Source organism: Mustela erminea, chromosome 1, assembly GCF_009829155.1.
Source record: "Mustela erminea isolate mMusErm1 chromosome 1, mMusErm1.Pri, whole genome shotgun sequence".
Taxonomy (NCBI): domain Eukaryota; kingdom Metazoa; phylum Chordata; class Mammalia; order Carnivora; family Mustelidae; genus Mustela; species Mustela erminea.
The window spans coordinates 132,550,592-132,567,827 of record NC_045614.1 but is presented as its reverse complement, the minus strand read 5'-3'; positions in this window follow the sequence as shown (position 1 = coordinate 132,567,827).

Here is a 17,236-nt window from a genome sequence, read left to right as displayed (position 1 = left end):
TTATGGGATTTGATTTTTAAGATGAATATAAATTTCAGAGTGAAATTGTTCCTGTTCCTGTGGAATGAATGGACAACTATTTTCCAGAATCCTTTTCCTTTTTGGATATACTGTAGCTTGAGAAAATGGAGATAATAAAAGAAAGGCAAAAGCATTAGGTTTACTGCAAGGCACTTATTGTTTATTTAGTGAACAGTAGTACCTGAAAAGGCATATGTGCTGACCCAAATAAATCCATATAGATATACTTTTCTATTTGTTAAAGAATGTCTTCTTGATCAGATGTTAAATACATTGGCTACCCCAACTGCATGATTAAGATGAATTTAGTATTCATTATATCAGACATTTAAAAAGGGGGAGACAAAAAACTTCAAAATAGGTGCTAAAGACAAGAAAAGGAAAGAAGTTTTACCAGTCATCCATTTGTTCTGCTCTAAATCCCCTGGTCACTAGACCACCCCTTCTTGGAAGGAAATTGGTTGGCAATGAATGAGATTGTTAAAGGTATTAATCTTGGACATGGCTTCTCTAGCTTCCGTTCTCATAGTGTTTTTACTAGGCTCGCCATTTAATTCCATTTGGATCTTAACATACCTTCCCAAAAAACAAGATACTAATCTTAATCAGTTCTGCCTTCCATGAGGGACAAACTTTTTATATGATCCCTTCCCTCATTGGTTGCTGTCTACCAGAAATAGATCTGAACCTTTCAATTCAACTCCCTTATCATCTTAACTGCCCAAGCGAAGACCTTGTCTTGAGTCTTACCTGGTGGATGAAAAATTATTTAAGTATCAATATCTAGTAGTAGTAGTAGTAGTAGTAGTAGTAGTAGTATTTAGTACACAGTATTTCTCTCTTTCTGTACAGTTTAAATGAAAACATGTTCAGCATATAACTGTGCCCATAGCTAGCATTCTTTTCTATCTCATTTTCCAAGGGGGGGTGATTAAAAATAGCAAGGCTGGTGAACAAATATCCATATATAAGCAGACATTTTTTCTTTCTTTCTTTTTTTTTTTTAAGATTTTATTTATTTATTTGGTAGAGAAACAGACAGTGAGAGAGGGAACACAAGCAGGGGGAGTGGGTGAGAGAGAAGCAGGCTCCCTGCTGAGCAAGGAGCTGGACAAGAGGCTCCATCCCAGGACTCTGGGATCATGACCTGAAGGCAAATGCTTAAGGATGGAACCACCCACGTGCACCCATTTCTTTCTTTCTTGCCTACCCCTAGCCGGGATGATCACACAGTGTTCTAAGAAATGGTTGACACTTCAATAACCTAATGTAGTTAATTATTCTTTATGAAATTTTTTTGAGATTGTTTCTGTTTCAGTTTATAGTGTCTGCTTGTATTAGGCTCTGATTATTAATACAGTCCTTTTTATTCTCCTGAAGAACTTTTAAGACAGGAAATACAATGTATTGTCCATGCATGAATTACTTTTACATTTCTATAGTTTTCATGCTGTCTTCAACATCTTTTCATCCATCTTTTAATGTATTAGGTTAATATTTATTTAATTCTTGTTAACCTTCTCAGTACAACTGATGGTTTTCCCACTTCTCGTCCATTATAGGTACAGAAATTTTTCTCGTCTTCACAGATCCTTTTAATTTGTTTTGTGTGAGAGAAGCCCTCTAATCTATAGTATTTTTCCTTTCTTTTAATTTTGTTACTTAGTTCATCTTTTTCACTCTAGCTAAGCTGGTTTATTCGCTATATGTTAAAAACGGCACTAGGCATTTATACATTAAAACATCCCCAGAATATGTCCAGGAGGGCACTAAAGTTAGCATTTAAAATTCTAGGTCGGTTATGACACTGGAAAAGAAGGTACCTGTATTAGGATGGCATTCTGTCTGGATGTTGGACAATAACCAGGTTGAGGAAAGTTTATTCCTGAGGCTGCTAAGTTTGGTGAATAAAAAGCTAAATAGTGAGAACACAGCATTCGTACTCAGTTCCCAAGATTTCTTAGCTGCTATGTGCACTGGCAATATTTGTGTGTCTTTACTTCCAAACAAGATAATAAAAAGTTATTAAACACTTTTCAAAAAAGGAGAACCCTAAGAAAACTAGGAATCTTTAATAATCAGGTTTCTAGGAGAAAAAGAAATTAAGAAAGTTCCGAAGCTAGGTCATAGTAATGATAGACTGTCTCTTTAGCTGATTACTTAGTGCCATTTTTTTTTCTATTTCCATGTTACTCTGTATATTTGAATTTCTGAGAGTAAAACCTTGAATTAGTTTGTTCTGGGTGGTCCACAATTTTAATTACAATGTATTTGGAATAAAGGTAGTTATTTGGAATGGCAAAATAATGTGTAAATGTGTATTTACACATTTTGGTATCTGTCAAATACCTAGATATGAAGTTTAAATGTTAGATTTCTATATTAACTGCATGATTCTGTTCATTTTTAAATGTGCTAAAACTCATTTTCAAATTAATTAAATTACTTGCCACAGCCACACGACTGTGTAGTGAGAAGTCAGGAATAGGTTTTAGATCTGAAAACTTCCAATCTATATTGGCTCGTCTTTCTCCTTTACTTTCCTAACCCTCTAAACTATTTCAGCTTTCATTTATGATCTGTTCTAGAATTACTGAGAATTGATGGTTACTAAGGAGATTTCTTTCCCCAGGTCCTAGACAAGAAGGTAGAATGTAAATGCAAATGAGTAGGGAATAATTTGAAGGGAAGAAATACCATATTTCCCAGTCCTTGATGGGAAAAGTAAACTTGATGATGGAAGAACCTCATCTTAGGAAAAGGGTGTAGCCTGATGAAATTGAATTAAATAAAATGAGAATCAATGAAAATTGCTTGTAATAACATAATCACCATTTATTTGGTCAAGTTATTTCAACTGTTTAAGGCTGAAAAAAATCATCTTGAAAATGAAAAGAATATATTTACCTCCTATTTATTGGATAGATTATTTAGAATAATGCATGCAAAGCACATTATTTAGGTATAAGGATATATAAATATGCTAGCAACATTATAATAATTATCATTAAAACAAAATTTTCATTAGTTTATCTTCATATACACAGTCCCAGCTGATACATGTTTATCTGCAATTCTGATAAATGAAATGGTGATAAGAGAATGGAATAGTAATTTAGCTCTCATTTATAATAATGGCGATGCTTATATCTGGTATCTTTTGGTTCATGCATGTAAATTTCATTTTTTTCCCAAATACAGAAAGCAACTTTTTTGAAGTAAACTCTAAAGCGCTGATGTATATAAGCATGTACTTACAGACACACATATACACATCATATTTTACACATAGATCATATAATAACCAATTTAGCATCTGGAAGTGTGTTCTATTACAAATATCAGAAAACTCTAATATGATGACTTAAATGTGAAATTGAGATTTTACAACTCAAATATTCAGATAATCAAATACTTTTAGGGTTCTACTCTTCTTCATTGGTGTGTTTGGATTTTTTTCCTCATTCGTGTCACATCTTGTCCACTAGATGGCTATCATATCTCCAGGTCTTATATCTCTATTTTAGAGTGTGAGAAAGAGAAAGACAGAATCAGCACCAGCAGCTATTTGTTTGCTGAGCATTGGACTGAACTATTTATGGTCATCCTATCTGTAAGAGAACTTCAGAAATCCAGTATAGCAGGCACAGAAAAAGAGAAAGGAATTGCAAAAGGACAGTGGGTTAGTCAATGTACAGAATGGGCATGACATCAAATTAATGCTGAAATCGAGTATAATTGAAATAATAGTAAAATGAGAATTAGTATCGAGAAGACTGGAGGCTTCTCATTTCTTATACTTGTCACTTAGATTTTAAACATTTAAAAGTAGAGGACCAAAACTATTCATTTGATAAATTATGCTTGGACATAAGAATATATTAAATGCTCTTTGAAGATGCAAAATTATAGAAGTTAATATTCTTTTTTTTTTTTAATATGCATTTTAAAAATTTTATTTCACTGATCCAGAATTCATTGTTTATGCCCCACAGCCAGTGCTCCATGCTATACGTGCCCTCCATAATAACCACCACTAGGCTCACCCAACCCCTCACCCCTCTCCCCTCCCAAACCCTCATTTTGTTTCTCAGAGTCTACAGTATCTCAGGATTTGCCTGCCCCTCTAATTTCCCCCATCTCACTTCTCCTCTCCATCTCCCAGTGTATCTATGTTATTCCTTATGCTCCACAAAAAAGTTAATATTCTGATTTGGTTTCATTCTGTTTTGAAAAAGGTAGTCATTCTACTGAATGTTTGAAAGAAGGGCTTTTTCCCTGTATCTTATAACATGAGGATTTTAATGCTTTATATGTTCTTTCTGAAATCTATAAAAATATGTACATGTATAGAATTTTTCATCTGTTAGGGTTTTGGTGAAATAGGAAATAAAAAAGGAACTAAATTTGAAGGGTTTTACAGCAAGCTGACAGAGGAGAGGCTATCAGTATTCTTTGGCAAAATACTAATACTAAAACAAAACTAAAACAGTATTTTAAAACCTGCATAAAATAATGCATTTGTGGCTTTCTTTCTTAACTGAAAATATTTTCATTTTGAAACATTATGTGAAATTGCATATTCACAATGGCTGATATAAAAACGGAAAATGCAGAACACATTTTGTTTGTGAGTATTAGCATTTTCTTTAAGGAACATAAAGGATTATATATGTCTATCCAGGAATTAAGTCACAATGATACATATTGAGGCAGATCATAATATCGCTACTAGAAAATATAATATGAGAGACAGAAATAATAGTAACTACAAAAAATTAATCCAACAAATTAGGAAATAGATATTCAATAAGTAAGTCATTAAATTTTTATTCATTCTTATTTATTATCATAAATTTCTATGTCATATTCCAGCACAATATATCATAAATGTTGGAGTCAAAGTGGAGAAAATATGTATTATTTATTGCCAAAATTATTACTAATAAATCAGAGGTTTTTATTTTTATTTTTTATTTATTTTTTAGATTTTATTTATTTGACAGACAGAAATCATAAGTAGGCAGAGAGGCAGGCAGAGAGGAGGAAGCAGGCTCCCTGCGAGCAAAGAGCCCGATGTGGGGCTCGATCCCAGGACCCTGGGATCATGACCTGAGCAGAAGGCCGAGGCTTAACCCACTGAGCCACCCAGGTACCCTTATAAATCAGAGGTTTTTAAAGTCGACTTATAAATTCAGGAATAGTCAGATAAAGTTTAGTATGGAAGATCACAATGTTATGAAAGGTTTAGAATGACTTTTAAGATGTAGTTCAATGTGTCTGGAAGATATTTCAAAAAAACATTTTTACTGTTTTGATTATTGAATTTTAAATACAGAAAATTGATTAATAATTTATAAAAATGACAAAACAGCTATCCTATCCTATCTTGATGACATTTAATTTTATCTTTGATATGTAATTTATAAGTAAGTTAAAATGATTTACTATGATCTAGATTTCATACCAGTAGACAACATTTTGTAAAACCAGTTAACTATTTTACATTATTTATTAGACAATTCTACATTTAGAGAAAAAAGTTGACTTCATAATTTTGACTCATTTGAAGTATCTTATTCTATAAAATTCTAATTTCCAAAGTTTTCAGTCTTAAGAGATTGTTATGTAAACAGTAATAGTAAAATTATCCATTTGAAAGCACGTGGAAGAGATTAATGTGGCAGCTTTGTATGTAGAAAATATAAAATTAACTTGGAATTTGGAAATTATGAGTTTATGTTGCTCTACAGGTACTTGTGTATTTTATGATCTTGAAAAAGTCACTTTTAATAATAATCATATTTATAATATAAGAATATTAATAGAGGAGGGTAGTCATTAGTTTCTAACTTCCAGTTAGAAGATAAATAAATGCTAGGGATATAATGAATAGCATGATGACTATAGCTAACATTGCTATATGATATTTAGAAAAGTTGTTAAGATAATAAATCCTAAGAGTTCTCATCACAAAACAAAACAAAACAAAAAATTTTCTTTTTGCTTTCTGTTTTTATATATCCAGGTGAACTTGGATGCTAAATAAACTTATTGTGGTAATAATTTCACAATATATATAGCTATACTATAGCTATGTATAAACCACTATACTATATACCTTAAACTTATACTATAGTCATGTATGTCAATTCTGTCTCAAACTGGAAAAAATAATATTAATAACTCAGTTTTTATGTTTTAAGTAGCTCTATTTTAATAATGTATGAGACACTGCGGTTACAATAAAGAGCTAGTTGGGCCTACACATATGAGGGTAGTTTATATTATTTTTAGACTCTAGTCAAATTTCAGTGAAAAGGAAATACTTGATTCTGCCCATAATTTTTTCTCACCAAAATTGGTCTGAATGACCATGAATAAAAACAGTGTTTAGGTCAAAAGAGCCACTGTTTTTCTTTAGCCAAATCTAGCTGCACCACCACAGCCACTAATAAAGAATGAATGATGAATATAAAGTTGGACTTCTTCAAATTCAAGACCCTGTCTTCCTTTTCTGAGAAGCAAACATGCAAATTATGTTTATTTCTTGCGATTATCCCATGACCCATGTTAATTACCCATGCTTTACTAATGCTCTTTGTTAGTTCATTAGATTTGTTAAAAAGTAACTAGAGAGAGAAAATAATGAAAAGGTGAACTGAAGTCAAACACAATTTCTGCTTTAAGAAAGGGTCTTGTTCATCACAGCAGGTTTACCTCAGAATCCCATTAACTCTGAATCTTTCTGTAAAGACACAGCTTGTGTTTAGCAGTCTTCTAATACCAGAAAAACAGAGACAAAGTGTGTGTGTATGTATGTGTGTGGGAAAGAGAGACAGGGATATTAATTTAGTATAACATATTAAATGATTTTTTTCCAAATTTTTATCTTTTCTCTTTTGACTATATTTTACTTGTATTTTGACAGTATTAGAATTAATTTTTTTAGAATTAATTTTATTTCACTTAGTTTGTTGAAACTGTTTAACGTTAGAATTTTTACTTTGTAAAGAGAACTTGTAAGAAAAAATTATCTCAGTAAAGTAAGTATAACTAATAATACATAGAAAATCGGGGAATCTGTTTCTGACTGTGAATAATCCTGCATGCACAAGGAATTGAAAATTATTATGTTCTCCAATACAACTTTTTTTTTAACTCAACAAAGCGCAAGTTTTGTTCATTTTAAAAAGATTAATAAAAACGATGAACTCTTAGCAAGACTGATAAAGGAAAAAGAAAAAAAAACAGAAACTACAATTTAACAGTATCAGTTTACAGTTTACAAATCAAAACAACTGTTTATCTTTATCAAAAGTAGATGTTTAATCTAGAAAAATACAAAAGATAAGGAAAAGAAAAAACCCTGCATATATAAAAAACATTCACTTCTCAGTTACTGGTTAATTCTATGAAAATGATATGTTACATGCTATTTTATATTAAGCTTTTCTCCTTCAGTGATACCCAGTGGAAATCACTAAAGAATATCTTATGTAGGGCAAATTTATTATTTTTAAGTCTATGAAAACAGAAATTATTGCTGTTCTTTACTGACTTTTAGTCACTTTGACTCTGGTTTATGGTCTCTGAAAAATACTTCAAAAAGTATAGGGGCACCTGGGTGGCTCAGTGGATTAAAGCCTCTGCCTTCGGCTCAGGTCATGATCCCAGGGTCCTGGGATCTAGCCCTGCAATGGGATCTCTGCTCAAGTGGGGAGCCTGCTTCCTCCTCTCTCTCTCTGCCTGCCTCTCTGCCTACTTGTGATCTCTGTCAAATAAATAAATAAAATCTTAAAAAAAAAAACTAGCTTATAAAAGTATAGTTGTAATTTATCCTTATATACTGATATTTTGTTTCTGGAGTATAGTTCTCAAGAAAAGAATTGCTGAAATGAAAAGTTTGAATATTTAATTTTCATAAAAATTGTCCCTCTCTTTTAGAAGACTGTGTATTTTCAACTTTTTAATTCAAGTTTTCTAGATTTTTAAAAAATCTGATTACATCTTTGGTTTAATTAGTACAGTTTTCTCCTTCAGAGTTAACAATAATGAACATATTGATATCCCTTTGTCAGTTTAGAATTTTCTGTCTACTGTTTAAGATTTTGTTTATTTCTACTTAATTTTGTATCTTTTTCTTGTCTCTGTTCTTCAAGCACTTGGTATATTTTCAACATTGATTATTCTTTTACTCTCATTGTGATTTTTTCATTTCTATGATGGTTTTATTTTATTCCTCAATATTTTTTCTTGAATTACTCTATTTCATTTTGTTCTTTTATTAGTGCTTCCATAAACTTTTTTCTCTGTGTCTCTTTATTTTTTTTAATCCACAATAATACACACTCATGCTTCCTTTGTGGCAATACCTTTGAAGTAATGTTCTCTCTTTAACATACATTTATAGTTTGTCTGTACTTTTTTTTACCTAATTGAGATACCTCTTTCTCTCTCCCTCTCTCTCTATATATCTATCGATACCAATATCAATATATATTTCAGTATATGGTGTACCTTAATAGTGAGCATGTATACTCCCATAGAAGGAAAAGATGCATTAGAAGTCTGTCCAATTTCTATGTAAATGAAGTCTATAGAAATGTGTTATTTTTCACAATTGAAATAGTAACCAGATACACAAGCAACTGGTAAATATATGTTCACTATCACAAAGGAGAAGCTGATGACCCAGGAATAAGTCAATGTTGAGAGAGAACAAGTTTCAAAGCAAAATTTGATTTTTAGGTTCAAGAAAAATGAGGAACTAGAAGAATGTTTTTTGGATAAAAAGTAGAAAATGTTGTCACTTTTTTTTTTTTTTTTAATTTGACAGAGATCACAAGTAGGCAAAGAGGCAGGCAGAGAGAGAGGGGGAAGCAGGCTCCCTGCTGAGCAGAGAGCCAGATGAGGGGCTTGATCTCAAGACCCCAAGATTAGGACCTGAGCCAAAAGCAGAGGCTTAACCCACTGAGCCATGTAGGTGCTTGTCAGTGTTTTTTAAATACAGTTTTAGAGTAGTGTTCATGATAAATAAAAGCCAACTAAAAAATTTGTACAGGGAAGGGAGAGTAAATTCAGTGTACTGATAGAGGGAAGACATGCAAATATAACAGAAAACTAGGACTGGATTTAAGAAAAATAATTTGCTACACTTATTTGTAGTCTTTTCTATGCTGTCTGCTTTCAAAGTATGTTAAAACAAAGCTGGTTATTTGAATAAATAAATATTCAAATGAGTTTCCTTACTCAGGTTACTTAGTACTAAGTATTCATCTCTATTACCTCCCAGATTCTTTCACTGGAACACATTTTACACTTCAAAGTGTGGCTATCCCCTTTTCTATGGAGGATTGTGCCTAGTTTTGTGATTCTAACCAAAACCTAAGTAGGTCAAAATCTTTATGCAGCCCATTTCAGTATCACCATGGAAACATCACTCCATCGGTGAGATAATGAGCTGATAATGAAGATAGCAGTTGAATAATGGACCAAGCATAAACAGAGATATACCCAAGAGGCTTTTGTAGAGAACTAACAATGACAGCAACCAACATTCCACATCATTCATGTGCACTGATGGAACAAATTATACACAGTTCTAACATCATGGTATTATTTTTGAGTATTGCTGGCTTTGGTACTGATTTGTGATATTCTTTGCATGATACAAAATTGAGTTTTTGTTATCCCTTTGGCATTCTGACTTGAACTTTCAGGTCATAGGAGCCAAATAAACCAAAGTGATTACATTGGATGACATAACGTATCTGATAGATCCCAAGGCTCATTTCTTCCCATCTATAGAGTATGTAAACTTTAAACGGCTGAACTATGTTCAGGAGAACAGCAACAACTTGATTAGATCAGTAATATTCTATGGTAGTTCTTTAGTATGTATCAGAGTAGGTATATCTGATTACATAATAATTTATCCTAGCTGAAACATTAATGGGATATATTGGCTATGATGAAGTCCCAGAACCTAAGTCAGGTTCGGTGGGGTGAGGAGGTTCGGAGCCGACGACTAAAGAAAGAATATTTAAGACGTCGTTGGTGCAAAATGGTGGTTTATTAAAGCACGGGGACAGGACCCAGGGGCAGGAAGAGCTGCTGCCCCGGGTTGTGAGGAGTGGTTGGTTATATAGGTGAGGACAAAGGGGTGTTCAGAAGGGCTATTGGGGCAAAGAATACTATCAGGATATTGAAGGCTTAGTTGCTATCGAGTAAAGACAATTGGAAGTCTGGTGGAATGTTCCATTCCTGCTATCAAGCATCCTTGTTAATAAGATTTAGGTTTAGAAGAAATTTAACTTTATTTACTTTTCCTTCTACTTCCACCTCCTTCGGTTTTTATGGAGGGGAGGGTAACATTAGGCTTGAGGAACTGAGTTCTGTGTCTTTGGAAATTGGGCTATTGATAAGGTAACTTCTTTGTTGTAATCCCAAGGAAATTTGTAAACCAAGGGAGACTCCTGTCTTGCAGGATTGCGATCTCAGCAAGTTAACTATTTATCATTTTATGACAGTCAGGGGTGCCTGAGGAATGCTACACACATGGAGGGGAACAGATGAAGGGGGGGGGTGCAAGGCACCAGCTTTTGCTTTGTTCTCAGCCAGCATCTAGCTCCCTCATCAGCTAGATTAATGAAAAACGAGATTAGGGGGATCTGGGGGTTGTTTTGTTCCAACAGCTAAAGTATGTCATCATTATCTTATTTTTTTCCATCTTTTTCTGTTACTATCTGCCATTTCATCTGAAGACTGACTTCTTATTAGAATTACAAGATGTCTGCCAAGAGCTTCCAGGTCTTCATTATTCTATAATTAACTAAAGGGTAAGATTGCCAAATGAAATATAGGATACCCAGTTAAATTTGAAGTTGTGATAAACAGATTTTTTTTTTTTTTTTAGTTTAAGTATGTCCTTTGAAAAATTCAGATTTAAGTGGTCATTCTATATTTTTATTTGCTAAATCTGACAATCTTACTAAAGGAAACAATGTGATTTTCCTTTTAGAAATTCAAAACATGAGGAAGCTTTTTTCAGAAGTTCCCACAAAATATTTTCTCATGTCTCATTTTCTCAATTTTGTCATATGCCTATAACTGAATGAATAATGGTTGTCAGAAGATGAGATTTTGCAGGTTCTGTTTAGCCTGAACTGCAAGTTGCTCTAAATTTCTGGAAAAATGTAACCAGAATACACTAATAATTTGAATAGCTATGAGGAGAAGGTTACTGACTGTCGAGGAATTAACAATAGAAGTTATATTCCAAGATATAATGTCAGAGGCAATATAGTGTTGTTTTAAAGAATAAGGAGATTGAAGACACACTGTGGAGCTTCCATATATTTGCTTTGTAACCTTGGGCAAACTTCTTTTTTTTTAAAGATTTTATTTATTTATTTGACAGACAGAAATCACAAGTAGGCAGAGGCAGGCAGAGAGAGAGGAGGAAGTAGGCTCCCTGCCAAGCAGAGAGCCTGATGTGGGGTTTGATCCCAGGTCCCTGGGATCATGACCTGAGCCGAAGGCAGAGGTTTTAACCCACTGAACCACCCAGGTGCCCCTTGGGCAAATGTCTTCACCTCTCTGTGTATCTGTCACCTCATTTCTCACTGGCATTATAATAGTATCTACATCATAATAGTTTTTTATTTAACGTATATGAAGCACTTAAAAGGTAGTTTGCATATAGAAAATGTATGATAAGTAGCATATCTCAAAAATAATAATATTGGAAAATCTACACGAGTTATTAATCCATAACTTTAGAATTTGTGAAGAGTATCCTTAAAACTTAATGACTCCTTCTCACATATCTTTTTTTTTTTTTAAGATTTTATTTATTTATTCGGCAGAGAGAGATCACAAGTAGGCAGAGAGGCAGGCAGAGAGAGAGAGAGGAGGAAGCAGGCTCCCTGCTGAGCAGAGAGCCCGATGCGGGACTCGATCCCAGGATCCTGAGATCATGACCCAAGCCGAAGGCAGCGGCTTAACCCACTGAGCCACCCAGGCGTCCCCCTTCTCACATATCTTATTGGAAGAACATTTTTGGAGCTGTGGACATTAATTTAGACATGTGGGTACTCAATTGTATAACTTTTTTTTTCTTATTGCTAATAAATGAACATGAGATTTACCCACTTAATAGATATTTGTGTATAATACAATATTGTTAACTGCAGGTATTATGTTGTAGATCTCTGGAATATCCTTATCTTGCATGACTAAAAATTTATGCTTGTTGAACAATAGTTCCACTTTACCTCCTCTCTCTGTCTCTGACAACTACTATCCTATTCTCTGCTTCTATGAGTTTGACTTTTGGATACATGTAAGTGGAATCTTGCAGTATTTGTCCTTTTGTGACTGATGTATTTCACTTTGCATAATGTCCTACAGGTTCATCTAATTTGTCACATATGGCAGAATTTCTTTCTTTCTAATGGCTGAATAATAATATTTCATTTTCTGTATATGCCACAAACATTTTTTTAAAATTCATTCATCCATTTTAAATAAATCCATTTAAATGTCCATCCAAATGGACACTTAGGTTGTTCTCATATCTTGGGTATTATGAATGATGCTGCAATGAACATGAGAGTGCAAATGTCTCTTTGAGATTCTGGTTTCAGTTATTTTGGATATATGGGACTTATGAATCACATGGTAGTTCTATTTTTAGTTTTGTGAGGAACCACCATACTGTTTTCTGTAGCTACTATATCATTTTCTATTCTCCCCAACAGTGCACAAGGGTTATAATTTCTCCACACCATTGCCAAAATTTATTAAGAGTATGGTATTGGCATAGAGACAGACATATTGACCAATGGAATAAAATAGAAAGCCCATAAAGGTGCTAAGAATATATAGTGCGAGAAAGGATAATCTTTTCAACAAATGGTCCTGGGAAAACTGAACATCTACATGCAAAAGAATGAAACTGAATTCTTATCTTTCACAATACACAAAAGTCAACTCAAAATAAGTTAAATACTTAAACTTTGAGACGATAACACTGGAAGAAAACATAGGGGGGAAAGCTTCTTGTTTGTGTTAATAATGACTTCTTGGATATGATACCAAAAACATAGGCAAAAAATCCAAAAATAGACATGGGACTATATCAAACTAAAAAGCTTCTGCACAGCAAAGTCAATGATCAACAAAAAGTGGCCAACAGAATGGGAGAAAATATTTCCATACCATATATCTGATAAGGAGTTAATATCTGAAATATATAATGAATTCTCAAAACAAACAAAACAAAACAAAAAATCCACAAATAATCTTAATAAAAATGGGTAAAGGACTTGAAAGACATTTATCTAAAAAAGACATACAGAAGGACACCGAGTATCTGAAAAGGTGCTTAACATTGCTAATCATCAGAGAAATGCAAATTAGAACTACAATGAGGTATCACCTTATAAGTATTAAGATGGAGAGTATCCAAAAAACCAAATGTCATTGTTTTATAATAATTTCTGTATATCATAAGATTGAATTATTCAGTTATGTCAATTATGTTACGATAATTATTATTCAATTACTCAAGTGTGTCTTAATTTCCTTGTAATAATAATAATTTCCTTACAATAATTATTTGGATAGCCACATGTACATGGATGTTCTTACTGATTAAGGTTAGTTGGAAATTAGACATTGTCAGAAGAACATAATGAGAGTATAATAAACTCAGTGTTGTTTAAATTTCTAGTATCCTGTCGTATATATGGTAGCAAAGAAAGATAGCTCCATATATTATTCTGCTTTTCTTTAAAGTTACCATATAATATAGTTATTAGATATCTAATGCAGGCCAAAAACCTAGTCTATACTTAGATATTACCTTAGTCTACTCAGGCTGTTGTAACAAAATAGCAGATAATGGATGGCTTATAAACAATAGCAATTTATCTCCCAGTTTGGGTCACTGGAAAGTCCAAGATGAAGGTGTTGGTAATTTGGTATCTGGTGAGCTCCTTAGACAGTTGTCTTTTTGAGGTAACCTCACATGGTTTAAGGTGGTGCAGGAGACTCTGGTACATCTTTTATAGGGGCATCAATCCCATTTCTGATTAACTCCCCCAAAAACCTTATATCCAAATACCTTTTTATTGGGGGATGTTTTTTCAACATATGAATTTAGTGTCTTTATTTATTTCTAGTTGATCCATTATTCCCTATGAAATCACTGCCTCTAGGTGGTTTCAGTAGCAGGCATGGCATGGGAGTTCTTTGGGAACATTGGAAGAGCAAATCAAAACTCTGCTAGAATTATTTTAATGTTTTATGTACAATCTTTGCTTGGAAGACACAAGTAAATTTCCATGCTTTCAATGTCTGTTCCTTTAACCTGGTCCTGTGTTCATGGAATGGAATAATTGAAAGAGACTATTGTCGTAGAAGAGGAGTGCGACAATGAAAAAATACATAATCTTTAGATCTATAACATGTCCTATAGATTCTTTCGGACTGGTGTGCTCTGCAATGGATTTGGTTCCATCCCATTCCTGGGCATTTAGGTAGTATGTGTCTGATGTTTGTTGCTGGATTATCTTGGATCTTATCTCTCTTTTACATTAATTTGGGTACTAATTCTTCCTTACTAGTAATTTTTTCTGCTACTTCATCATCATTTGGCCCTTATCTTTGAATGTCTGCCACTTCTGCATTTGGGTTCTTGCCTGAGTTGTCTTCAGCTTCACTTCACAGTGACTTTTACCTTTTTAGCCAAAACACATTTATAGAAGTCTTCTTGGCTCTCAGTTTGGTACCTTCTATTGACTCGAAAAAGCATGTGCAGATTTCTGGGTCTCACTATGCTAAATGAAGGATATTCAAGAGTGCCAGCTAATTGATCTTGCCAAATAACAATGCTGATCTTCCCTTTTTCTCCACTGATGTTGGAAAATAACATTGTACAGAGTGTCTCCTTCACAAATCTCAGATATGGAGTGTCCAAAGATGTGTGAAAGCCTTTACTCTCAGGTTTGAAATATGTTCAAGTCAGATTAAGACATCAGCCTAGATTCTTGCTTTTATATCTGTGCATAAAACCCCTGAGTGCAGGCCAGGTGGTATTTCCTGGTTAAGGATTCCCTTAGATTAATCTCTATGAGCAGGTCTGTAAGGCCTAACTCTTAGAAATGCAAAGAATATAAAAAAATAGAAAATACTTGATTTCTCATAAATCTTTATATTCAAAAACTCATTTTATTTTTTTTTTAAAGATTGTATTTATTTATTTGACAGAAAGAGCACAAGCAGGGGGAACAGGAGAGGGAGAAGCAGGCTCCCCACTGAGTGGGTCTTGATCCTATGACCCTGGGTTCATGACCTGAACTGAAGGTAGACGCTTAACTACCTGAGCCACCCAGTTGCCCCAAAAGCTAATTTTCTATTGTTTGCCATCCCACATAAAAAGTTCCAATCATGCATATAATTAATGAATTACTTAGGATATTGAAAAATACAAAAGACAAATTCAATACTGATATGTATACACACGTGCACACACACACACACACACACACACACATATGTATTTTAAGGTGTTTCCTCTAGTACATCAATAGAGCATAATTATCAGCTGGTACACATTTTTGTAGGAAACATGATAACATTTAAATTTAAACATGATAACATTTAACATTTAAATTTGCCAAAAAGGCTAAAAAAGGAAAAAACTAAATGTCAAAGAGCTTGCAGGTAGTGGCAGGTAAGTGGAAGCAATCCTTAAGGTCAAGTTTCCTTATCTAACACAATATCCATAAAGATTGCTTTGATGGGCTTTAAAAGAGTATTTTTATTTTATTTTATTTATTTTCTTTTTTTTTAGGAGAAAGTTTCCACAGGTTTGATTAGGCACTCAAAGTAGCTAAAAACAAAGAAGTTTTACAAATTCGTCTCTAAATTGCTTAATCTCACAAATTTCTCAACAATGAGTAAGTTTGGGGAAATATCTATGGAATACCCATATATTTTATCCCTTATCTGAAAGATGGTCAAGAATTTACTTATAAAAATGAATGAGAGGCTTAGAGCTAGAAAGAAAGACAGTCTTAGCCAAACTCTGTGTCAAACATATTTTATATTTGAAATTTTATTGACATATTATAGTTTTAATTTTGATTTTTGCATAAGAATTTCTCTTTTGAAATACTATTTTTGCTACTTATTGTCAGAGACAAGGCACAATATCTTTCTAAGTCTCAACACTTGCAGCTGTAAGATGACCTAGATAGATGGTATATGAGATATATGTAAATAATGTTTTATTTGTAGAATATAAAATGCATTGTATTCTTATGAAGAATATACTCAGTTGAAAAGAAATCTGCTGTTTCTTGAGTATGTATATAGCACTCTGAAGACACAAAAAGTATTATTTTTTTTTAATTGCTAGACAAGCTAATGAACTCTATTTTGTAAAATAAGCCAAATATCAAATACTCAAGTGATAGGATTTAAATCCTATTTACAGTAAAAAATAATGTTATTTGTTAAAGTACACTAAGCATGAGATCATTCTACTTGAAATTAGATTTTAACAGACATGAGGCATATTGCATATATATGACATGGAATATCTTAATGGTGATGTTATTTTAAGTGGTTTTCCAAATTCGAAAATAACTTTAAGGAAAACACAAAGATGTAATATATCTTCTAGAGTAGATCAGTATTAAGCACATATCATTACATAGTTTTTTTTCCCCAAATTACTTAAGAGGATGCTTGTTATATTTAATTTTTTGTCACTAGATGGCATACTGCATGTAAAAATGAAGAACTTATGAAATTGAGAAGATTAAACTTATGGGAAATAAATACAAATATGTAAATTGTTAGAGAATACCATCAAGTTCAAGTAACGATAGCTATGAAGGAAACTAAAATTCATTATGTATGACTTTACTGCAATGCTATTTTTGTTATGACAATTTAATGATTTAACAATTTTTGAAATAATCAAAAATTTCATTTTAATCACTAATATGTATATAATTCATAAATATCATTAAATTTTAATATAGAGTTAATGTAGAAGGTCATCACATTAAAATAAGTATCAAATGAATGAAAGTAATTTAGTTTAGCAAGAACAACAAAACTATTTTAAGAGGAAAATATATTTGTATCATTTAATGATGAATACTCAAATTGTTTCAATCACTCACTTGTTTCAATC